The 24,911-nt window shown below is 37.1% G+C and overlaps 4 long non-coding RNA genes and 1 pseudogene across 6 annotated transcripts; 3 read left to right on the plus strand and 2 right to left on the minus strand.

The window, feature by feature from the left end:
* Positions 1-5,057: 5,057 nt before the first annotated feature.
* Positions 5,058-7,479, plus strand: LOC136178130 (uncharacterized). Its single transcript, XR_010665469.1, has 3 exons — positions 5,058-5,465; positions 5,600-5,640; positions 6,699-7,479. It is a non-coding gene; the product is annotated as an uncharacterized lncRNA (long non-coding RNA).
* A 1,766-nt stretch (positions 7,480-9,245) lies between these two features.
* On the minus strand, positions 9,246-14,359 carry LOC114917872 (uncharacterized). Of its 3 annotated transcripts, XR_010665466.1 has the most exons (5): positions 14,259-14,359; positions 12,012-12,352; positions 11,890-11,933; positions 11,080-11,149; positions 9,246-9,695 (listed from the first exon to the last, which is right to left on the minus strand). It is a non-coding gene; the product is annotated as an uncharacterized lncRNA (long non-coding RNA). The 3 variants fall into 3 exon arrangements; XR_010665467.1 differs by lacking the exon at positions 11,080-11,149; XR_010665468.1 differs by lacking the exons at positions 9,246-9,695; positions 11,080-11,149 and adding an exon at positions 11,491-11,655.
* On the plus strand, positions 11,388-14,428 carry LOC109975076 (uncharacterized). The gene is made up of 4 exons (XR_010665474.1): positions 11,388-11,495; positions 12,501-12,576; positions 14,081-14,184; positions 14,328-14,428. It is a non-coding gene; the product is annotated as an uncharacterized lncRNA (long non-coding RNA).
* A 373-nt stretch (positions 14,429-14,801) lies between these two features.
* On the plus strand, positions 14,802-16,669 carry LOC110002695 (uncharacterized). The gene is made up of 4 exons (XR_010665465.1): positions 14,802-14,914; positions 15,031-15,288; positions 15,806-15,887; positions 16,165-16,669. It is a non-coding gene; the product is annotated as an uncharacterized lncRNA (long non-coding RNA).
* Positions 16,670-16,741: 72 nt separating this feature from the next.
* On the minus strand, positions 16,742-24,099 carry LOC110002699 (signal transducer and activator of transcription 1-alpha/beta-like; annotated as a pseudogene).
* Between the last annotated feature and the right edge of the window lie 812 nt (positions 24,100-24,911).

The raw sequence follows: 24,911 nt of genomic DNA on the forward strand, positions 1-24,911 counted from the left end.
CTCACTCAAGTGTGACTTAAAAAACATCTCCAAGGAAAGTCCTCTATACAAACTGGACCAAGTGATGAATGATGGAGTTCTCAGAGCGGGAGGTCGGCTGAATAAAGCAGCACTGCCAGCTGAATCTAAACATCCAGTTATTCTGTCTTAAGACACACATGTAGCCACACTAATATTGCGCCCACATTCATTGTCAGCTGGGACATGCAGGAAGAAATCACATGCTGTCCAGGTTACGGCAGAAGTACTGGATCATTAATGCAAACTCTGCTGCTAGAAAAATGATATCAGACTGTGTTGTTTGTAGACGCAACAGAGGAAGGCTTGCTGAACAGAAGATGGCTGACTTGCCTGAAGAGAGAGTGTTGCCTGACAAAGCTGCTTTTACAAATGTTGGTGTTGACTCTTTTGGCCCCATTGATGTAAAAAGAGGCCGAAGTGTTCTAAAGCGTTATGGAGTGTTATTCACCTGTATGACCAGTCGTGCTGTGCATTTGGAGGTGGCATATACACTAGATACAGACTCCTGTATAAATGTCGTTCGGAGGTTTATCTGTAGACGAGGCCCCGTCTCAACGGTCAGGTCTGACAATGGCACTAATTTTGTTGGAGCCAACCGGGAACTGAAAGAAAGTCTAGCTACTCTGAACCACGGCAAAATTCAGAAAGCTTTGATCCATGATGGCATAAAATGGAACTTCAACACACCAGCAGCTTCCCATCAAGGTGGTATATGGGAGCGCCTGATTCGCTCAGTTTACAGTGTTCGTACCTCAGTTTTGAAACAGCAGACTCTGGATGATGAAGGGCTTCAGACAGTTTTTTGTGAAGTCGAGGCAATATTGAATGACAGACCCATCACAAAAGTCTCAGATGATCCGGATGATCCCTCACACCAAATCACATTCTCATGTTAAAGGGCAAACCAATCATGCCACCAGGTCTGTTTGACAAAGGTGATCTGTATGTCAGGAAAAGGTGGAAGCAAATACAGTACATGGCTGAACTTTTTTGGAAGAGATGGATTTCTGAGTATCTACCTTTTGATGCAGGAGAGACAAAAATGGACAAGGCCCAGAAGAAGTCTTACTTCTGGAGACATTGTTCTTGTTGCTGACAACACAGCTCCAAGAGGATCATGGATGATGGGGAAAGTTTTGGAAGTCAGACCAGATGGAAAGGGCTTGGTACGCTCTGTGCGACTTCAAACAAGAACCAGCATTCTGGAGAGGCCGGTAATGAAGCTCTGTCTGCTCCTGGAAGCAGCTGTCTAGCTTCATGGACGGATTCTCTCTCTCTCTCTCTCTCTCTCTCTCTCTCTCTACCTCTACCTGTTTCTCTCTAACTTGTTTTGTCGCAGGATCATCAAGAAGACAATTTATTTAAAGTTAATGCATGACGCATAGAATCTTCCTGATTCATAGTTCAGTTGGCAGGAATAGCTCCTTTTAAGATAATGGTAATTGTGATATAATGCACAATTAGGGGCCGGAATGTTGGAGCTATTTAATTGGGCATAAAATTAGTTTTTGTATTTAGTTTACTAATATTTGGGTGGTGTTGTTTATTTAATTATTCTACACGTTTTCTTTATTTAGAAAAGACTTTGGGTAATGTTTTCTTTTTTGCTAGTTATTTGTTTAGTAAATTTAGTTTTGTATTAGTATTTTGTTAGGTATTTGGTGCAATACTGTGGGCACCGGAGATTATTTAAGTCAGAGGCAGGTAGAGGACCGGCATGCACCTGGTGGGCCTATTGTTTTTTTATCAGGTCAAGAGAGGCAGCGGGAGCCACGATTTTCTTTGTTCTTTTGTTTGTTTTCATCAAATAAACCAGCAAAATACCGCAGCTCCTGCATGGACATTGGATTTCTTTTGCCTGCATACATTACATCCCCACGGTGTATCAGTGGTCATTTGATTTTTTTTTTTTTGTTGTTTTGGACAAATAGCCACTACAATTATGTAGTAATGTTATTGTTGCGATTCAAGATATTTCTCAACATGATAAATATTAAAGAACTGATGTTGCATTAAGTTTTCCTTCTCTATTTTTCTTTGGAAATCCAGTCCTTATTTGTCTCTGCAACCTTGCAGCCTTCCCAAAGCAATACATTAAGTTTTAGCTTATCACTTTGTGATCTTAAAATGAAGAAACTTGCTCAGGTATTGCCTGATGTCCATGGGGAACGAGTCATTGTAAAGCTGCTCCACCTGCTCCAGGTACTTGCAGTCCAGCACCTGAAGCTGGTTCCACTGCGCCATCTTCTGGTGAACAAAAGCAGATTCATCCAGTGTTAAGAGCTCGGACTTAAAAGTTCGTTTAGGTACATTCCTTTTTTAAAAAGGTTGAATAAAAAGACATTTCTCAACATGATAAATATTAAAGAACTGATGTTGCATTAAGTTTTCCTTCTCTATTTTACTTTGGAAATCCAGTCCTTATTTGTCTCTGCAACCTTGCAGCCTTCCCAAAGCAATACATTAAGTTTTAACTTATCACTTTGTGATCTTAAAATAAAGAAATAATGCAACAATTTGATAATCATATCTGTTTCCCGTCCTTCAGGTTGAAAATGAAAGGAAAGGAGTCAGGTTGAATGAACTCTTGAGGTTGAAGACATCTTATTAGAACGAGCAACTCAACTCAGTGAAAGGCTGGATTCCTTTTTCTCTAAGTTCAACAACCCAGCTGGAACAGTCCCTCCTCCTTCTTGACTCAGTGCTGCTCAGAGAAAACTAAAGTGGAGGTTTTATCCAGGAGGATGTGGTAAAATCACATAAAAACAAATGTAAAAACAAATAAGGGGGGAAGATGCATTCACTGTCACCAGAAGATTCTTGTATTTTAGATTTAAAAAATGTGAAATTCATGTTGTTCTCTGCAAAAGTGGAAAGAATTATGACTTAAAAAAACATAACGCAAAAGACAGATGTTAACTGACCCTTATATTTGAGAACCTGCAGAGAATAATATGGCTTAACTTCAACTAGTCTATAAAACTGTTTGTTCATTTGTCTTTGTGTGTACCAAAGTATGGCTGGTGCATGGTCATGTGTGTGTGCTCTGATAGGAACAGGTGTGTGTTTATGTTTTAAAATCAGCTGTAAGCCAAACTTGTGAATTAAGAAACAACTTCAGAGTCCTGTCCTTGGAAGTAATCCTTGTGCCCCTTTCTAAATGGGATGCTCCTGGGTCTTAGTTTAGACTTGAGACAAAATATTTTGCATCCCTTTCACTGAAAACAAAGCTTCTAAATTTGTCCTGCAGACACCAGGGTCTCCTCAAGAACAGCCACAGTGGTCGACCACCATGGATGGGAGCTTTCCATAGATTATCTGTTCTTTGTGGTTAAAGTACAGCATAATGTGAATAGAGAGGCCTGTTAAAACATTAAAACGCTTTCTGTCAAAAGTGCTGAACAACTTGTTGGGATGATATTTAAAACACTTTTACAGGAAGGCTTACATATTATCAAAGATGATCATTTGTGTTCATAATTACACAATGTCTCACTAGATTCTATCATTTACTTTTTTTTCAATTATTATTATTATGTTTTTTGAACTTCACTTATATTTAAAAGTTGCCTTGTTCATTTCAGTCGTGTGTAAATACATGCATGTAGTCTGGAAATGTATCACAGACACGGCCAATACTTGATATCCTATATGTTTAATCATATGTGTCCTCATATCCCTCACTACATCAGTCCAACACCCCTTACATGCAGAACCGTCCCAGCAGAGTTTTGAATTTCTGATCTTAATCAGTCTTGATAACTGTAGTATTACTGTCGCCCATTTATCGTTGAAAACATCCGTCGTTAGTTGAAGTCGAGCCGTTTAAGGACTGACTAGATCAACAATTACTGATGTCTTTATGCTTTTTTTTTCCACCCAATGTATGACCTATATTTAGTTTGTTCTTGTACATGTATGTATTTACACACGACTGAAATGAACAAGGCAATGTTGAAATAAAGGTGAAGTAAATAAAAAAGTGTTGTGTGAACATGGTGGTTTATGTTATAGATTGTCATGTTAGGTTTTAGCGCTTTGTTACAAAACGTACCCCCCTTATGTAATTGTTTTTTTTAATGCTGCAGGGGCGGCAGCATTTGAAATCATTTGTTATCTCTTCTTTATTGTTGATGCCTCACAAAAGGACCACGACTGAGAACTGTCATTCAGAGCTGCACCCACTTTATTCCACATCTGTCCACGAGCTGTGACGTACCTCTGTAACCCTCTACAAAATACTGTGAAGGATTCCGGCAATTTCAGGACTAACAGTTTGATAATTGATGTGAAGATCATTTCAAGATGGAGACTGAGCTGTCCCTGTCTGGACGTCGCATTATTAACTCCATATTGGTGAAATGTGTGGCTGCTGTTGGTGATGTGGCTGCACGTCATGCTCACACATCCCTCAACAATAGTTTTGGATCTACTGTTTGTTTTGGGATTTTAAAGGGTAACTCCATACTTCTCTTGAAATAAAGTGTGTAAATATATATATCTGTGTTGCTGTGATGTAAAAAAGTTAACCACAGTCTGAGCCTGTTGTCACAGAAAAGAGCTTAATTACACAATGTCTCACTAGATTCTAGATTTACTCCCCTTGGAGATGATTTTAAACTGGCCTAATGTACTGCAAACAGACAGGCAGATGTGATGGTGGCGTAGAGGTTAACTAAGAGGCAGATATTCCATCTTCAATCAGGCTGGCTGTAATGTAACTTCTACACTTTACAACCATAGACTGTAAATATTACAACACAGCTCACCTGGAGGTTAACAGGTCAGGTCTAATTAACCGCTGCATCATGCATTCATATCACACTGCTGCCCTCTGCTGGCACTGGGTTACAATTACATCCAACAGTCACTACAACAGAAATGTATCCTCTTAAAGATAAAGATAAACTTTATTGATCCCCAGCGGGGGAAATGTTTGCATTACAGCAGCTCAAGAAAACAGGAAACAGGAATACAATTATTAAAAATCAAAATAAAACATATGTACATATGTACAATAAACAATGTAGACTCAATCTAATAGTTTTGTTATAAGTCTACACTAATATAAATAAAGAATAAGAATAATCTAGGCTACATAAAGATTTTTACAGAATGCATTTGCTACAAAAAAAGCCGTTCCCGCAAGATGCCGCTGAGTAACCATGGTAACACACAGTTCCTGTAAGATTCCGCTGAGTAACCATGGTAACACACAGTTCCTGTTTCCACCTGAGAGAGGGAAGTTTGTCCCAAAGCCTGCCGCTGTATTTCGACCTACACCTTGATGAAGAGCTACCTGTTGGAGAGCCCTGGTGTAGGGGTCGGTTTGAAAAAGGGTCTTAATATCGACCCCGGACCACTCGAGCGGATGACGGCTGTCCGAGTTTGGATGAAAATGCTGCGAAAAGAAGAATTGAAGACGAAGAAGAAAACACGTGTTTGTATGTTTGTATGCTAATGCTAATGCTAACTGAACCATAACAACATCGTGTGTCTGAGAGATTCAACCAAAAGTGAAGAGAAAGTTGTTGTTTGAACTCAACATTCAGGGTTTTCTTCTTGTTTCTTTGTACAGGTGTGTGCAGGTGTTTCCTCGCTCTGTGCTGTAGCTCCGAGGTAAAATGATTTTCTAAACATTACTGTTCACAGAGCTCAGAGATTAAATGTTCATCTTGATAAAGTAATATGAATAAACTTCATTTATTTCATTTAAAAAGTAAAAGCTCTTCATCCAGCCTTCTGTGTTTGATTTACTCAAAGAAACAGCAGTCTGATTCATTTATTATTTAAGTGCAGTAACCAACAACTAACCACCAGAGGGCGCCCTCTCTATATAAAGTGATTTATAAACGATATAATGCATTTATTTTAAACCTTTAACTTTAATTAGAGTTTTTGTTTTTGTGACAGTTAATTTTGTAAGTCAATAAAGTAATTTGATATTTAAGATTACATCATTGTATGCTAAATTATTTATATTAAAGCTGAATTTTTACCTTTTAGTTAATTAAATTAGTTTTTAGTTTTTCTTAATGAAAATACCACAAAACCTTTTTATTGATTTAATTGAAATGATCAATTTGATTAAATCTGCTTATTTGATTAGGATTCAAATATTTTGATATAAGAGTACATCATACAGCTCAATGAGATAGTTCAGATTAAACACATAAATGAAAATGAAACATTTAAAAGTTAAAAAGGTTGTTTAAAAATTCTTCTTCCTTGCCTTGATTTTATTAACTTTCATATGCTCATAACTCTTCTTCACCTACCTTATGTGCTCCATTATATTAAGTTTATTGATAATATCACAGATCAATTACAACTCTGAATATATATTATATATATAAATGTATAGAGCGTTTTCTTTCCCCCCAAAGCTCGATCAGGTGAAAGGTAAACAAACTTATAGAACTTATAATATAAGATAAATCTGTTAAGATGTTTCTTAAGACCTTATACTTAATGTTTCTATATTATATTCTACATTTAAACTTTTATTTAAGTTTGCTTCAGTCTCATCCAAAAGCCTTAAAGTGAAGTTAAACACAGATAATTTACAGTGAATGATGAAACCCAGGTTTATTCCAGTCATCACAATGTTTTATAATCACAAACATTTTGAGTTTTATTAACTTGATGAACTAAAATGTGTTTTTCTTCTCCAACAGGAACTCTGTCGACGTCTTCCAGGAGGACCCCTCGTCGGTGGCCGTCTTCCTGCTCAGGTAGGAGACTCAAAGCTTTCTTAATGTTGTTTTATTATGTTCCAGGTTTTAGGTCTTATAGATGTTTAGACTCAGTTATTTTAATCATTTGACTTCATCCTTTTTGATCAGCTAGAAGTCTATTTAGAGTTGAGGAACATCAGGTGTTTAATATAAAACTACATTATTATTTTTTAATCTATTAGGTATCATTAGTCGACAGCTACATAGCATTATGTTATGTTATGTTATGTTAAAGCTGATTTAAGGAGTTATGACCTCCTTTAGACATGGACATCCAGTGCTGGTATTACTTCCTGATCTAACGTTATCCTGAAGGTAGCATCAGTGTCCTGAATGTTACAGTTAACTATTTTCCCTGAAAATGATTTGAATCACTTCTCCTTTGACGGGTTAAAGAGAGTTTAACTTTTAACAGGACACTGATGCTACCTAGATCAGGAAGTAATACCAGCGCTGTGTGTCCATGTCTAAAGGAGGTCATAACTCCTTAAATCTGCTCAACATACAAAACTCAAACCTGGAACATAATAAAACAACATTAAGGAAGCTTTGAGCTCCTACCCAATGGGGGCTGGAGGATAGTGGGGGGGAAGGGGACTGGCTGGATGTAACCCCCTCACCTGTCACACCTTATTGTATTGTGCTGACGTAACGTGTACAAAACACAGAGGTCATCATGTCTGTTCAATATTTTATTGTAATAAAACTACTGCTGTGTCCATTTTGGCACATTTCTTTAGAGTGCTACTCACACGTTTAGCTGTGTTGCACGTTCCATGAATGCACGATGCTTACAAGTTATACCTCGTTGTAAAGGTGACTGATCAGGCTTTCCAACGATATAAAATACAACACCAATTAGTATTATTAAAGAGGCCAAATAATTCCAACAGTTATCAAAGCCACAGAAATCCTTCAGAATCAGCTTTACTGGCCAGGTGCATCCCAACACTCAAGGAATTTTACTTTTAATTTTACTAGTAAACTATGCTCTTTGTACAAAGGTATAATATTAAATATCAACAATAAACTTATAAGCAAAGACTAATATGTACAAGGCTAAATAGGATAATAGTGCAAAAGATGGTTAAGTAAACATGAGGTCATCCTTCATTTTAGAGTTGTTGCAGGACGTGACAAAGGAAGGGTATCACACATGAAACAAGGTTTAAAAGGAAGTAAATTTATTATCAAATAATCATAATTATGTAACTCAGTCATGAATGCAATGTATGGATGAGTGTAGTGTTGTAAAGTGGGAACAAAATCAAACCAGTTGGTGGAGGCCTGGGAGAAAGAGAGGGGAGACAAGTTAGACTGGAAGCCACTTATAAGCAGAGTCCTGGTGGACTCAGGTGTACCCAGGTGGACTAATGGCCTTCCTGACTCCGCCTGCTGTCTGCCAAGCCAGGAAGCCAAACAAATGCAGACAGAGGGCGTCACAGCGCCATGGCAGACACTACTATGTTTATCGTTGTAACACGAGATGTTACGCCCAAGACCGCTGCATAAGCAAGTCGTGAGCTGCTGCTGAAAGCTGCTGTTTATTCTTGTCTGGACAAAATATATAGAAATATAAATCATTTATTTAACATAGATTAAACAACAAATCTTAGACTTGAACAAAATAACACACAGATCCAGCAGGAAACATCTGTCTGCATCTGTCTCTGTGGCTCAGGAGATAGATGGAGGACTTGGAGTCTGGAGGTCGTGGGTTCAAATCTTATCAGGACTCAGTGAATTTTAAAGGTGTCGGTCCTAAATGAAAGACTCAAGAGGAGAAACACAGTGAAGCACCTGCCAGTATGGATCCACAGGAAACACTCAAAGACAGTGACACACGCACCATTATCTTAAAGGTGTTGGTCCAATGGAAAGACTCAAGAGATCTGAGAAACATAGTCAAGTATCTGTCTCTGTGGCTCAACAGATAGAAGGAGGACTTGGAGTCTGGAGGTTGTGGGTTCAAGTCTTATCAGGACTCAGTGAATTTTAAAGTCTAACATCTGAAATGATGAAGATAAATACGCCCGGAACACATCTCATAGTGTGAAGGTATCGGTAGCGTAGTGGATAAGATTGCGGTTTCCAAACTCTGTAGGTGGTGAGCCTAGGTTCAAATCCCACTGTGTCTGGTGACGGAGGATTGGAATCTTAACAGGCAAAGTTTTATAGTGAAAATCTGAAATGACGATGATAAATACGCCCGGAACACATCTCCAAGTAGGAAGGGACCAGTGGCCAAGTGGAATTGTCCTGGCATCTGCAATACATACACGCTGGTTCAAATCCAGCTTCTACAGTACCTGGAACTGCTAGTTCCCCCTGATGTTTCATGAGTAACACAAATACAGGGTTATGAAAATCAAGAGTGTCTGAAGTTTTGTGAACATGTCAGACCCTTTATTTAAAAGTGTTGGATGACTTAATGAACTAAATATAGTGTACTAACCTAAATTCATTAATGGTTCATTGTTCCCACCATGACATAAGATTTGATTTATTATATATACATATGGTCAATCATATATCAGGATAATATGGTTCAAAGTTAAAAGGAGCTCAAGTAAAATATGGAGCATCAGTGAAGTCACTAGAGACACTGTTTACATGATATGTGAACACCAAGAACACCTCTCCTCTCTCTGGATCATTCAGGGAACAGGAAGTTATAAAGGAAACAGGAAGTTCAGGGTTCTTTCTCTAATCTGCACACAGCAAGCAGCAACAGAAATGTAAGTTCCTGTACTGAAGTTAAGGTTTAGCATTAGCATGTAGCTTAGCATTCGCAACAACTTGTATTAGTTTATTGTTTGAATTTATACAGAACTTTGGTAATGACTAAACTTCTTGTGTCTTGTAGTTTTCACTCCTTCAATCTGGTGAAGAAATGAAAAGAGGAGATCATCTCTTTGCTCCCTTCAGGTGCAGCTCCTGCAATTCAAACACAAAGTTTACATTTAGTTTAGACCAACAAACACAAAGTTTACATTTAGTTTAGACCAACAAAGTTTACATTTAGTTTGAACTAACAAAGTTTACATTTAGTTTAGACCAACAAAGTTTACATTTAGTTTAGACCAACAAAGACAAAGTTTACATTTAGTTTAGACTAACAAAGTTTACATTTAGTTTAGACCAACAAAGTTTACATTTAGTTTAGACCAACAAAGTTTACATTTAGTTTGAACTAACAAAGTTTACATTTAGTTTAGACCAACAAAGTTTACATTTAGTTTAGACCAACAAAGACAAAGTTTACATTTAGTTTAGACCAACAAAGTTTACATTTAGTTTAGACCAACAAAGTTTACATTTAGTTTAGACCAACAAAGTTTACATTTAGTTTACACCAACAAAGACAAAGTTTACATTTAGTTTGAACTAACAAAGTTTACATTTAGTTTAGACCAACAAAGACAAAGTTTACATTTAGTTTAGACTAACAAAGTTTACATTTAGTTTAGACCAACAAAGACAAAGTTTACATTTAGTTTAGACTAACAAAGTTTACATTTAGTTTGAACTAACAAAGACAAAGTTTACATTTAGTTTGAACTAACAAAGACAAAGTTTACATTTAGTTTGAACTAACAAAGACAAAGTTTACATTTAGTTTAGACTAACAAAGACAAAGTTTACATTTAGTTTAGACCAACAAAGTTTACATTTAGTTTGAACTAACAAAGTTTACATTTAGTTTAGACCAAAGACAAAGTTTACATTTAGTTTAGACTAACAAAGACAAAGTTTACATTTAGTTTAGACTAACAAAGATAAAGTTTACATTTAGTTTAGACCAACAAAGACAAAGAGGTTCCTCATGGAGGAGCACAGCATGACTCATGTGAGTAGAAATGAAAAGGTCTGGTTCATCTATCTGTAGAGAAGGTTAAAAATGTTTGACTTGAAATAAAAACTGTTTTTTCAAAGTTGTTCAAGTTGTTTCAATCGTCTTCTTTGACATGTCATGACTCATCGTGTGTGTGTCGCTCTGACTCACCAAACTCATAATACTGAAGGCTGCAGAGAAGACAGATATGGCGGCTACATGCTAATGCTAAGCTACATGCTAATGCTAAGCCACGTGGTATGCTACATCAGATGCAATACGTCACAAATTATAACGAGGCTAATGTTAAGCTACATGCTAATGTTAAGCTACATGCTAATGCTAAGCTACATGCTAATGCTAAACCACGTGGTATGCTACATCAGATGCAATACGTCACAAATTATAACAAGGCTAATGTTAAGCTACATGCTAATGTTAAGCTACATGCTAATGTTAAACTTTAACTTCAGTACAGGAACTCACATTTCTGCTGCTGCCTGCTGTGTGCAGATTAAAGAAAGAATCCTCAACTTCCTGTTTCCTTTATAACTTCCTGTTGATAAATCCAGAGCACTTCCTGTTAATAACCAGAGCACTTCCTGTTGATAAATCCAGAGCACTTCCTGTTGATAAATCCAGAGCACTTCCTGTTAATAACCAGAGCACTTCCTGTTGATAAATCCAGAGCACTTCCTGTTAATAACCAGAGCACTTCCTGTTGATAAATCCAGAGCACTTCCTGTTGATAAATCCAGAGCACTTCCTGTTGATAAATCCAGAGCACTTCCTGTTGATAAATCCAGAGCACTTCCTGTTGATAAATCCAGAGCTACAGATTCACAGATATAAGAAGACCGAGGAGTTCAGATGAAAAGAAACAAAGCTACATGGACAGACAGGTGATCATTCAAATGATTTCGTCTGCTTGCGTTGGATGGATGTTTCTCGATCTTCTCCTGAGTCCATTTGAACTTTTGTGATCTGTTGCTTTGGTAACCTCAGCATCGTTAACAAAAACAGGCCAATCAGAGTCCACATTTTGAAGGTCTCGGTCTGGGACTAAAAGGAAAAAACATCAAATAACTTCAGTCCCCGGTTACGACCACAACCTTCCTGGTGTTACGCTCCAAGTGAGTAAAACGTCCCCTGCACACACACATATTTGTGACTCTGTGTGGTCTTAGTGTGCTCTTGACTACAACACTACCCTCAGCTGAGTTCAGACAAGGAGGACCAAAAGCTGTTGGGTTTTTAAATGACATGACACTTTAAATGGGGGGATGAAATACTCACACCGTGTCCTGGAGGCCCTTCAGATCCTCTGATCGTTCAGCAGTCTGGACACAAAATGTGGATGAATTGAGGACACACAGACTAATGAATAATGGAGATGTGATGTGTTAGCTGGTACATACATGAGCTTCTGTAGTGTTGCATCTTTCTCCAGCTGTCTGTCATGAGTCTGCTCCAGTAACAGGCCCTGGTTCAAACAAAAAGGAGGAAAATAAAATGTATAATGTGGCCAGAGTTAATGTTGATGTCTGCTTGATAAAATCTGGCACTTCTAATTGAAGTAGTTTATGATTGTAAATGAATGAGCTCGTCCATCATCCTCTGCTGGTCTTGGATCTGGTGTCTGAGGCGGCTGAGCTGCTTGTGGTGCCTCCAGAGTTTTGTGGAGATGTACAAACGGATTTGTGTCCATCTTCTGCTCCTTGAGTTTGTCAGCCAGACTCTGTTGGTTGATCTCATCATCCTGTGAATTATTACAAGAAAAGGACATCAAGTAATAAGAATTGAGAAAATGAAAGTATTAGTATTTAGAATCTTTAAGCAGGTTGTCTTCAAACTGTGCTTCTAATGTTGTGTCTTGTCTTTGACTTTAGTCTATTCTTGTCATCCAGCTGTTTGTACAGGTTGCTCCTCCTCGTATTTGCTCCGCTCGTGGCAACAATATTATTTGACTTTTCTTTCACAAAGGTAAGAAGTATTTTCAGATGAAAAAAACAGTTAGTTAATTTAAAATGAGTAATGTATCAGAATGGCCCATTTACTTTTCATGTATTGTTCAATCCTCGCTGTAAATGAGCCATAGATGCTCCTAAACTAAAAGTCTGTGATAGTCTTTTTTAACTTGTAAATATTTCCTTTTAATTTATGTTTAATCTAAACTACCTCAATGAGCTGTAAGAAAAAATAAATTCAATCAAATTGATCATTTCAATTAAATCAATAAAAAGGTTTGTGGTATTTTCATTAAGAAAACCAAAGGAAAATAAACTAATTAAATTGGTTAAAAGTTTGAAAAGTAAAATGAAAGCTACTAGGAAAAGGTCTAAGTTAAAAATGCAGCTTTAATATAAATAATTTAGCAAACAATGATGTAAGACTCTAATTAAAAGGTATAGGTTTAAAATAAATGCATTATATCGTTTATAAATCACTTTATATAGAGAGGGCGCCCTCTGGTGGTTAGTTGTTGGTTACTGCACTTAAATAAGAAATGAATCAGACTGCTGTTTCTTTGAGTAAATCAAATACAGAAGGCTGGATGAAGAGATTGTTGTCTTAGTTTACCTGTTAACTTTTTTGGTTGACTTGTTAGCTGTTGTTTTATTTACCTTTTAGCTGTTGTTTTGTTTACCTTTTAGTTGTTGTTTTATTTACCTTTTAGCTGTTGTTTTATTGACCTATTAGCTGTTGTTTTATTGACCTTTTAGCTGTTGTTTTGTTTACCTTTTAGCTGTTGTTTTATTGACCTATTAGCTGTTGTCTTGGTTACTTGTTAGCTGTTGTTTTATTTACCTTTTAGCTGTTGTTTTATTTACCTTTTAGTTGTTGTTTTATTTACCTTTTATTTGTTGTTTTATTTACCTTTTAGCTGTTGTTTTGTTTACCTTTTAGCTGTTGTTTGATTGACCTATTAGCTGTTGTCTTGGTTACTTGTTAGCTGTTGTTTTATTTACCTTTTAGCTGTTGTTTTATTTACCTTTTATTTGTTGTTTTATTTACCTTTTAGCTGTTGATTGACCTTTTAGCTGTTGTCTTGGTTACTTGTTAGCTGTTGTTTTATTGACCTTTTAGCTGTTGTCTAGTCTTTAATGTTTGTTGTTTTTATCTTTCAGCTGTAGTTTTGTTTAGTTATAGATTTAGTTTAAAGTTGTATTGTCCGTTTTCTTTGATTTGTGTGTTGGATGAAACTTACTTAATATAATTTACTTCCTAACTTTTTTTCTTAAACAACATACTAACCTAAATTCATTAATGGTTCAATGTTCCCACCATGACATAAGATTTGATTTATTATATATACATATGGTCAATCATATATCAGGATAATATGGTTCAAAGTTAAAAGGAGCTCAAGTAAAATATGGAGCATCAGTGAAGTCACTAGAGAACTGTTTACATGATATGTGAACACCAAGAAAGAAACTATTTATGTAGAAATGTCACTGTCTGCCTCTCCTCTCTCTGTATCGAGGTCATTGCTGAGTCCAGCCAGTGAGGCTCCAAACCTCCATGGAAATGTGAACAAAATGAGAGAAGATGCCGGTTTGAGGCGAACACACACAGACTGCACTGATGGTGAGAATTGGACGCAGATATCCATTTTAAAACCTGCAGGTTAGCGTCTGTTTTGGGTGCGAGCTGAACTGTACCTGTAGGTCTGTCTTGATGAACGAGGCTCCTGCTTGGACCAGATAATGACAGATAGTTCTTTGAGACAGGGACGCAGCTCGGTGAAGGACCGTCTCCCCCCCTGGTCAACAGAAGAGAGAGAGAGAGAGAGAGAGAGAGAGAGAGAGAGAGAGAGAGAGAGAGAGAGAGAGAGAGAGAGAGAGAGAGAGAGAGAGAGAGAGAGAGAGAGAGAGAGAGATTACAGCATCTGACAACATCACCCGAGGAACAGACATCAGCAGTGGCCCCCCTGCAAGACTCTCTCTTACCTGCTTTTTGTGTCTTCAGATAACATTTGTATTGAGTTGGCGCTCTACAAAATAAAGATTGATTGAACTGACTTTTTGTTTTACAAGCCTGTCATTGAAAGTTTCCCATTTATTAAAACACTAAAATACAGAAAGAAAAAAACATCATATTCCTATTTTGAAACAAACTACATACATTCATTAATGGTAAAAAAAACAACAACTAAGATTCTTTAAATTAGCTACACATGGTGCAATGGCACCCCCTGTTGGCCTGTCAGAGACTGCTACAGGAAGTGACTCATCAAGCCCTGCCTATAAAGGAAGCAGGAAGTTAAGGGTTCCTTCTTTCATCTTCAAGGCTGCACACAGCAGGCAGCAACAGAAATGTAAGTTCCTTCACTGGAGTGAAGTTAACAACTGAGCTTTCTTTTGTCCTGTATTAGTTTATTGTTTATTGTGGAACTTTGGTTATGACTAAACTAAATGTTCTTGTGTCTTGTAGTTTTCACTCCTTATTCAATCTGGTGAAGAAATGAAAAGAGGAGTTTGTCTGACTGTCAACCTACGAGCACCAAACACGTGGAGGACTGTACACACACCTGTGGAGGATGTAGAGGACCATCTCTTGGCTTCCTGCACTGGCAGCGTGATGACGTAACCTGCAGCCGGACGAGTCGAGTGACGTCAGGTCGGCTCCCTCCAGGTGCGGCTCCCTGCAGGTGCAGCTCCCTGCAGATGATGATTCAATTCAAAGACACATGTGAGTATGTAGAAATGAGGTGCAAAGGTCTGTAGTGAGAGATGAAACTGTCACTCACCTTCTTTAAGTCCTTGTTCTTCACACACTCAACCAGCAGCTCTAGAGAGAGAGGATGTTAAAAACCACAGATAATTAAAGTTATTATCAGTGTTCTGTATGACGAGGTTCAAGGTCTTGGTCCTCAGAAGGATTTGATTGACTTCTCCTTTTGGGTGACAGATTTATCGGCTAACAATAAACATGTAAACAACTATAACTAAATAAAACACAGCTGGCAGATAACCAACGACATTAAGGACTAATGCACTACAGCTGAACCTGATCACAGATGTAACACCTCTCTCTCTCTCTCTCTCTCTCTCTCCCAAAAAAACAGGCCCAATGTGACATGATGAACAAACTTAATGTTAACTTTCATGAATCAGTCCAGTTTTATTCACTTGTCTCCAAACACTTTACAATAACTAACATTTTTAAGTTTAAACTAATTGTGATGTGTCTTTTTTCTAACTTTTAGGGGCAGCCTGACCAAAACAAGACAAAGAGCTGTTAACATGTATGCTACACCACGCTGCCTCACCTGCTTCCTTCAACATTTGGTGAGTATTTTTCTTGGCTCTTGTGTTTATTTTCACTGTTTGAGTCACATATAGTCATATTCTCGATTTTATTCGTAGGGCAAAATGTAAATGATGCTACAAACGTTTAAATTTTAATCTTAACTCTCTTTGCTGTAGATGTAGAGATTATTTTGACTTAATTAAATTATTAGTAATGTATCTGAATGGCTCATTTTACAATCCTAGCTGTAAATCACCCATAGATGCAACCTGACATGAACTTTGAACCCTGATGTCTTTGTTTCTTGTATTCCAGGTGTTTCCTCGCTCTGAACTCTGAAGAGTAGGATCTGTGCTGCAGCTGGAAGGATTTTCTTGATAGCTGTTTTAGTTTTCTCAGTCATAGTTTGTTGTTTTTATCTTTCAGCTATAGATTTAGTTTAAAGTCTGTTTGCTTTAATTTTCATTTGCAGTTTTCTTTTAACACACTTTGATAATATAATTTTAAAGTCTTAATTTGTTTCATGTTTGTGTTGTCAGCATCTTTAATTCCTAATGGATGTTTTGTTGTAGTTGTTTCCTTCTTTGTCACACAGCTGTGACCTTTGTTTTCATGTGAAGTTTGGATTTATTTTTGATAAATTTCCATTAGGAAACATGCTTACTGGGTAGATAACTACAGACCAGTTTCCTTGGAACAATGAAACCTGTAAGCTACTATAAATAAAACACACCTGGCAGATAACCAGAACATAATTACAGAAGTCACTGATGCAGAATGGACACAGCAGTAGTTTTATTACAATAAAATATTGAACAGACATGACCTGTTTTTTGCACATGTTACATAAACACAATAAGGCGTCACAGGTGTCCCCATTGGGTAGGAGCTCAAAGCTTAATGTTGTTTTATTATGTTCCAGGTTTAGGTCGTATAAATGTTTAGACTCAGTTATTTGATCCTTTTTGGAGTGGAGGAACATCAGGTGTTTAATGAAGTAAGGATTATAAAAATGTAGTATTTCATTAAACACCTGATGATCCTCCACTCCAAAAAGGATGAAATGATTAAAATAACTGAGTCTAAACATCTATAAGACCTAAAACCTGGAACATAATAAAACAACATTAAGAAAGCTTTGAGTCTCCTACCTGAGCAGGAAGACGTCAACAGAGTTCCTGTTGGAGAAGAAAAACACATTTTAGTTCATCAAGTTAATAAAACATTATGATGATTGGAATAAACCTGAGTTTCATCATTCACTGTAAATTATCTGTGTTTAACTTCACTTTAAGGCTTTTGGATGAGACCGAAGCAAACTTAAATTTAAAGTTTAAATGTAGAATATAATATAGAAACATTAAGTATAAGGTCTTAAACATCTTTACCATACATTAACTGTCACAAGAACAAAGACTCTAATTAAAATTAAAGGTTTAAGATAAATGAATCAGACTTTTGTTTCTTTGAGTTTGAATTAAACACAGAAAACTGGATTAAGAGCTTTTACTTTTAAATTAAATAAAGAAGTTTATTCATATTACTTTATCAAGATGAACATTTAATCTCTGAACAGTAATGTTTAGAAAATCATTTTACCTCGGATTAACTAATTTACATATTAGTCAATAAATTTAAATTGAGGTTATTGTTTTATTGAAACTCTTCAATCTGATATTAGTTTAAATTATAAGTTTTGTTTTTAAAGTTTACTTTTACCCGGTGTTTAAACAATTAGTTTAACAGGAGAAAACAAGTTCAAAAGTGACCTTCATAATGTTGATAAATGTTATCATCATCTTACTTTGACGATGTTTCCTCTTAACAAACATTTAGCATGAGCATTAGCCCACGTGTTAGCATTAGCATACAGCCCCACGTGTTTCTATTTTGTGGCTTTTCACACAAAACTGAACTTTTAAAGACTCACTGAGTATCTAGACTTCATCTCTCCTTCCCCGGCTCCTTCTTCTTCCACCGCTTTGATCCACAGCCAGGCTGCCCGCGGTCCGCACCGCTTACCTGCTCGAAACAATGACATACACACCTGAGAACACCTGAACACACCTGGGCGTGATTACCGGAAGCTCCAACAGGAAGTGTCGCAGAAAGTTTCTATGGAAGAAATGAAAAAGTTATAAATAAGAGGACACAAAAACAAGACTAAGTCAAAAATCAAATGTTTTATTGATAACAAATATTTATTAATGTAATTTACTTGTTTTTATGTTTTTTTTAAACTTTGAACTCTTGGTAACCAAGCAACATGAGAAAGTCAAACTCGGGTCACCATGGTAACTAACTGCATTCGTTAGCAGGGGACGAAGCTAACCTGTTTTCCGGTCTTTAGGACACTGACTGAATTGTTACTCACAGATAAATTCACTGCTGAATGATGTTTACCTCCAGTTTCTCTCTTCCTCTCCCTGTCGTTCTCCAAAGTGTCTAAGAAGCAGATAAATGAAGACACGGGATGAGTGAAAACTTTGTACTGAAGCTCCGAAGTTAGTTTGAGATACTAATGTGTAAAGATGGAGTTTAAAGGTGAAACTGCGCCCTCCTGTGGTCACTCTGTGAATTACTGCATTTGGAAGTTTTGTTTTTTTCACCTTTCTTGTTCTAGATACAAATTCAAACTGCTTTCTTTGTTTTATTTCCTTATAAATAAATGTGACTTGACTTAATCACAGATAACATATTTTTTTAATTATAAAAAGCAACTGTTTACAGCTTATGTTAATTAAAATCCATTGTCTGTTAATCACACATGCATGTTAGTCTCTCAAAGAATCTGAAGTGTAACTTCATTGATTGCATATTCTTGTGTACGTTGGAGTGTTTCACTCCTGAGGAAGAAAGCAGATTGTGTTCCCATGACATATTAGGCAATATATTTTTCTTATTTTCTTATTAGTGGTAGATAATTAAAGACTACAATAAACAACTTTCCTCAAAATCAAAGAAAACACACAATAAAAGCTGTAAACTACTATAACTAAATAAAACACAGCTGGCAGATAAGGGTTTTTGTTTTCAATCCACGTCTTTTTAAGCCTTTTCTGCCTCGTAATTATCGGGCAAAAATATAAATTCTTTGACTTCCAAGTAGAGTGAATGTAATCACTCAAATGTGTCTACAAGGTGACTGGTTACTGCACTGACCTGTATCTAACTTAAAAGTAGTGAGGCTTTTTACCACACCACAGTGGTCTCACTCCAAGTCTGCACTCAGAAAGAAGAAAAGAATTGATTTGCTTTCTTCAGAAGAAAAAAAAGAAAAGAGAGTGTTGCTTACAATCAGAGGACAGGTTATTCTGTCTTAGTCTGTCTTAGACAGACCCCTTTAGAAGACAGACTAAAGGGGTTTCACACTTGCAGAAAACTCCTGATATTTGCAGGAGGAGCTGTATGTGTGAATGCAAACGGCCACATTTTTCATTTGGACTTCACCCAGAGTTTCTCCTGCCAGAACCCTACTGTAGTATTCTTTTCAGCAGTTAGTCAGAGTGAGCTGATGTGAGAACGCAGCAGAATATTATCTGGAATATTCACCTCGGAATCGCTGGAGCAGTCCTCCTGTAATGATCTAGATATTTTCAGGAGTGCAGATGTGAAAACGACTTAAATTTACGCCTTTGCATGTAGAACAGTTAAATTCATGCAACTGGAGGACATGTTTAGATTTTTATACTTTCTGATTCATATTTCTTTCTCTGTATGTTAGATGTCATGCATGCAACAACACATAAAGAAAATGACACTTAAGCTGATGCACTATTCAGTGTAGAGAAACAAACTGAGGCTGCCTCTACCTGAACATCAAACTCTTCAAATCCAAGCAGATTGTTGGTCTGAACAGAGCAAGAGGAAGAAAAAACACACAGCAAAACTTAGCTCCCATTACTGGCCAAACCTCATAAAAACATCTCCAAATTTAAGCTTTGGTTACTGGTTTGTGACACAACAATACTTGAAGCAACTGCATTTAACATCAATAAGGACAAAATAACAGATAAATACAGACAGAGTAAAGCTGGGTTTAAATTTCTACACGTCTACTGGTTCATCTCAGATGGACATATCGTGCAGTTTACTCGTCTACATTCATCTGAGGTGTTGTTTCTTTACAGGTGATGAATTAACAGAAATCTTCACCTGTAAAATAAACAAACCCTGTGCAGACTGTCAACAGCAGTATTTAAAGAGGTGCACACAGAAGCTGGTTCAGCAGCTTATCAAAATACTCACCACAGCATCAATGTCTCTGTATTCATCAGGAGACATGGGCAACATGTTGTCCTGCAGTCTGGACGGATGTCTGAACAGAAAGCAAATCCACATTAAATCTGCTCAATGCATTACCAATAAAATATTTGACATGTGTTTAAAAAGTGACATTCTCTGCTCACACTTCAGAGACAGAAATGAGCTCTGTCTTCATGTAGCCGCTCCTCTCTGGATTGTTCTCCACACGGGCTCCTGAGCTAAAAGTCAAATAAACACAGATTCAATTTTAACAGCATGTACCGTATTTTCCGCACTATAAGGCGCACTTAAAAGCCTTTAATTTTCTCAAAAACGACAGTGCGCCTTATAATCCGGAGTGCCTTATATATGGATCAATTGGTTAATTGGTTGATCCATACTGGTTGTACACGGCGCTCAGCGACACTGACTCGGATAATGACGAGAGGGAGCCGGGCATGTTGGATGCCGTACTCGCCCAACTGTTCAATTCGGACACTGAAGAAGAAGAATTCGAGGGATTCGTGGACGGGGAATGAACTGAAAAAGTGAGCTTTACGTGTTATACGTAACTGAACAATGTTGAGTTATGCACTAACGTTTGAATTAGCAGTATCAGACTGTGTTTCTTTTACGTGTTTACAACTGAACAAGGCTGGGAGATATTGTGAATATGCACATTAACGTTTGAACAACATTGAGTTATTGTGAATGCACTAATGAATGAACAATTTCGAGAGTTACTATATTGTGAATGCACTAACGTTTGATTTAGTGGTATCAGACTGTTTCTTTTGCTACGTGTTTACTGAATCAGGGAAAAGTTCCCCTCCACGTTTGGGAGAAAAGGAGTGGATGCATAACGCAACCCCAGTCAAACGTTTGACTGCAGTATATTCTATTCTATGCGCCTTATAATCCGGTGCGCCCTATATATGAAAACAGTTCTAAAATAGGCCATTCATTGAAGGTGCGCCTTATAGTGCGGAAAATACGGTAGTCCCCAATAAGCATTAAATAAACGAGCAGTTTTAGGTCATAAAAAACCTCTCATCAGCTCGTTTGTATAAAAGGTCTAATGTTTTTACAGCACCTGCAGATTGTTAGTTTAATAAACACTCTGAAAAGAAGCATTAATACTTGAAATTTAAGAAAACCTCATATTTTATAAACAGATCATATGGTTTTACTGTGGAACCAGAACACTTACTCTCTGTGGGTTTGGGGTAGTATTTCCCGAAGGCCTTGTCTTTTGGGATGTTAGAGGAAGTGGAGCGGGTTCTCTGGGATGTTCTCGACAGCCGTCACTTTGTAGTTACGGATGATGTTGAGCAGAGAGACGACTGACAGCTCCTTCTTCTCGTACGGCTCCACAGAGTGAAAGAGAGAGAGAGGGAGTAGACAACTGTTCTTCAATTTAAAGATCAGAAAATGTCAGATACTGAGCGGAAAGTTTTGGGGGTAGCACAGCACGACCTATCTGAGCATATTGTATGTTTTTGGTTTAATGCTGGTGCTAAAGGGCGGACAGCTGAGACCACTTGGCCTGCGGAGCGCTGAGGAAGAACTTCAGATTCTGAGGGAGAGGAGAGGAAAGAAGAAGAGATGGAAACACAAAAAGTCAAACCATTTGGTTTATAGAATTCTGATCTTTTAGCAAAACTTCAGTTAAAGACACTCTGTTACGAATAGAAGACCTTTATTCAAAACCTTACTTAATATAAAAAACACAGGCATCAAAATATACTCAAAAGACCAACCGTAAAACAGCTATACACGCATCAACATTTAGATTGTATTAATGGTCTGTTTATGAATTTAAGGTGGCAGCTGTGAAACTTGTTTAAATCATTAAGATATCACCTAATTGTATGTTTGATATTTGTGATAAGTAAACATCTGTAATCATCAATGAGAGTCCTGGTTGTGTACCCTGGGCTCGGAGGTCAGCATGTTGTACCAGAGGATGGAGGCCCAGCCGCTGGGCAGCTGACAGACGTTAGAGATGACAACAACAGGCAGGGACATTGTTGGCCTACAACAACAAAAACAGCAACAAACATCAGGAAATAATCATAAACAAACTCATAAACTCTATAGTTTGACTGTAGTTACTAATCCTGTCCACTAGATGGCAGCCAAACTATGCTGTTTCATTTAACATCCAATATTTCCCCACTTCCGGTCGGGGTCGATGGGGACAGTGTACCAACGATTTGTAGTCTAAAAATAAGACCATTTTAGTTTAAATTAAATAAATACCTTCGATTGTCGACAGAATAGCTAATGTTTCATTTTTCAAGACATATATGAGCTAACTACGCTCTCAAGAGTGGGAAAAAATCAAATGTTTTTTAAAACACAAATGTAGTTCCACATTTTGTCCATTGGGGGCAGTATAGACACAACAAGCAGTGTAGAGATGGAGAATCAGGCAGATTTACACTTAGTGAAAACACATTTAAAATAAAAGCTTTAAACACTTTAAATTATAATCAAAATATTTTTTATTTTCTTTCTTTTACTACCGACACACACACACACACACACACACACACACACACAGGCGCACACGCACACGCACACACACACACACACACACACACACACACACACACACACACACACACACACACACACACACACACACACACACACACACACACACACACACACACACACGTATCTATAACAGGATTTTGTCCAGTACCAGAAGCTCACTTCAGGGGATTTATGTATGAAAGTCTGTCGTCTAATCTAAAGTGTGTCACATTGATAGATGAAGCAGACACACTCTGCTATACTAGAAATAATATAGATTTTAATGTAGTGCAATATTGATTCAATTAGTTTAAGGGTTAAAAAAATTCTAAATTATTTTTCCTGATATGTTTTATATCAGGAGACTTGGCAGGTAGAATAACTGTGTTTTTAAAAGTGTAAAAGTATTTCTCTCCCCTGCACATGTTTCTGGTAAATTCATTCATTTACACATTGTAGAGATGTTATTACTTCTACTTAAGTTTACACTTTTCATTCTACACACTGACTTGGTTTCTCTAGGATGTACAGGAGAGATTGTTCGGGCCCATCTGGCGCTCCAGGTTCGGTCCGTTTGACATCGTTAATGTGGCGACTCCAGAGCTCATAGCTCAGGTAATCCGACAGGAGGGTCGGCACCCAGTTAACATTTACTAATGTGCTTTGAATATTTTACTCACTGATATTCATAAAGGTTGAATGTTATTGTTATTGTTGAACCTTTATTTTACTGTGTAATTTTACATTATTGTATTTTTTTACATTATTGTATTTTTTTTATTTAAATGATGTAAATATGTTTGATCTGTTTTTAACTTCTATTTTTATTTTTTATAATTATATTCCCGTCCCCTGTTTTCTGGAGCTGCTGTAATGCACAAATTTCCCCCACGGGGATTAATAAAGTTTATCTTTATCTTTCTACTCGAAAGATCATTGAGGGGCAACCCTCATTTACAATGACATCGAGTAATTACAGAAATCATTTAAAACAGACATTAAATCAAAAATAAAATGATGGATTTTATTGGATAAGATGGATAAGTTCTGTCAAAATGTGATCATTACATGACAGGGGGCATTATAAATGTTCTAACCTGTAGGTTCCTCTTAATCTCGCGGATGTTGTGTTGTAGCAGGAAGTTGTTTTCCAGGGCGAAGCGGCTATGTTGGTCGTCGAGCTGAGCCAGGAGGTCGTGGAACTGAACTGTGGCTAAGGAATCCTGCATCGCCACTGTGTCCCTGAAGAGGCACGGAGCACAAGACAAATGAGGCTCTGATCTCTATTCTTGAAAAGTAAAAACTTTTGTTCTACTTTACAAAAAACCCCTCTCACCAGTCGATGCTGTCGATCTACTTGCTCAGGTATTGCCTGATGTCCATGGGGAACGAGTCATCGTAAAGCTGCTCCACCTGCTCCAGGTACTTGCAGTCCAGCATCTGAAGCTGGTTCCACTGCGCCATCTTCTGGTGAACAAAAGCAGATTCATCCAGTGTTAAGAGCTCGGACTTAAAGGTTCGTTTAGGTACATTACTTTTTTTTAAAAGGTTGAATAAAAAGTAGAACTCAGAGGAAAAATAATAATCTGTGTGAACTCTAAAATAAAGAAACTATTTAAGGTTTACACAATGTCTGAAATTATGATTATGTAGTAATGTTATTTTTGCGATTCAAGATATTTCTCAACATGATAAATATTAGAGAACTGATGTTGCATTAAGTTTTCCTTCTTTATTTTTCTTTGGAAATCCAGTCCTTATTTATCTCTGCAACCTTGCAGCCTTCCCAAAGCAATACATTAAGTTTTAGCTTATCACTTTGTGATCTTAAAATGAAGAAATAATGCAACAATTTGATAATCATATCTGTTTTCCGTCCTTCAGGTTGAAAATGAAAGGAAAGGAGTCAGGTTGAATGAACTCTTGAGGTTAAAGACATCTTATTAGAACGAGCAACTCAACTCAGTGAAAGGCTGGATTCCTTTTTCTCTAAGTTCAACAACCCAGCTGGAACAGTCCCTCCTCCTTCTTGACTCTGTGCTGCTCAGAGAAAACTAAAGTGGAGGTTTTATCCGGGAGGATGTGGTAAAATCACATAAAAACAAATGTAAAAACAAATAAGGGGGGAAGATGCATTCACTCTCACCAGAAGATTCTTGTATTTTAGATTTTAAAAATGTGAAATTAATGTTGTTCTCTGCAAAAGTGGAAAGAATTATGACTTCAAAAAAACATGATGCAAAAGACAGATGTTAACTGACCCTTATATTTGAGAA

This window comes from Labrus bergylta, chromosome 24, assembly GCF_963930695.1.
Source record: "Labrus bergylta chromosome 24, fLabBer1.1, whole genome shotgun sequence".
Classification (NCBI taxonomy): domain Eukaryota; kingdom Metazoa; phylum Chordata; class Actinopteri; order Labriformes; family Labridae; genus Labrus; species Labrus bergylta.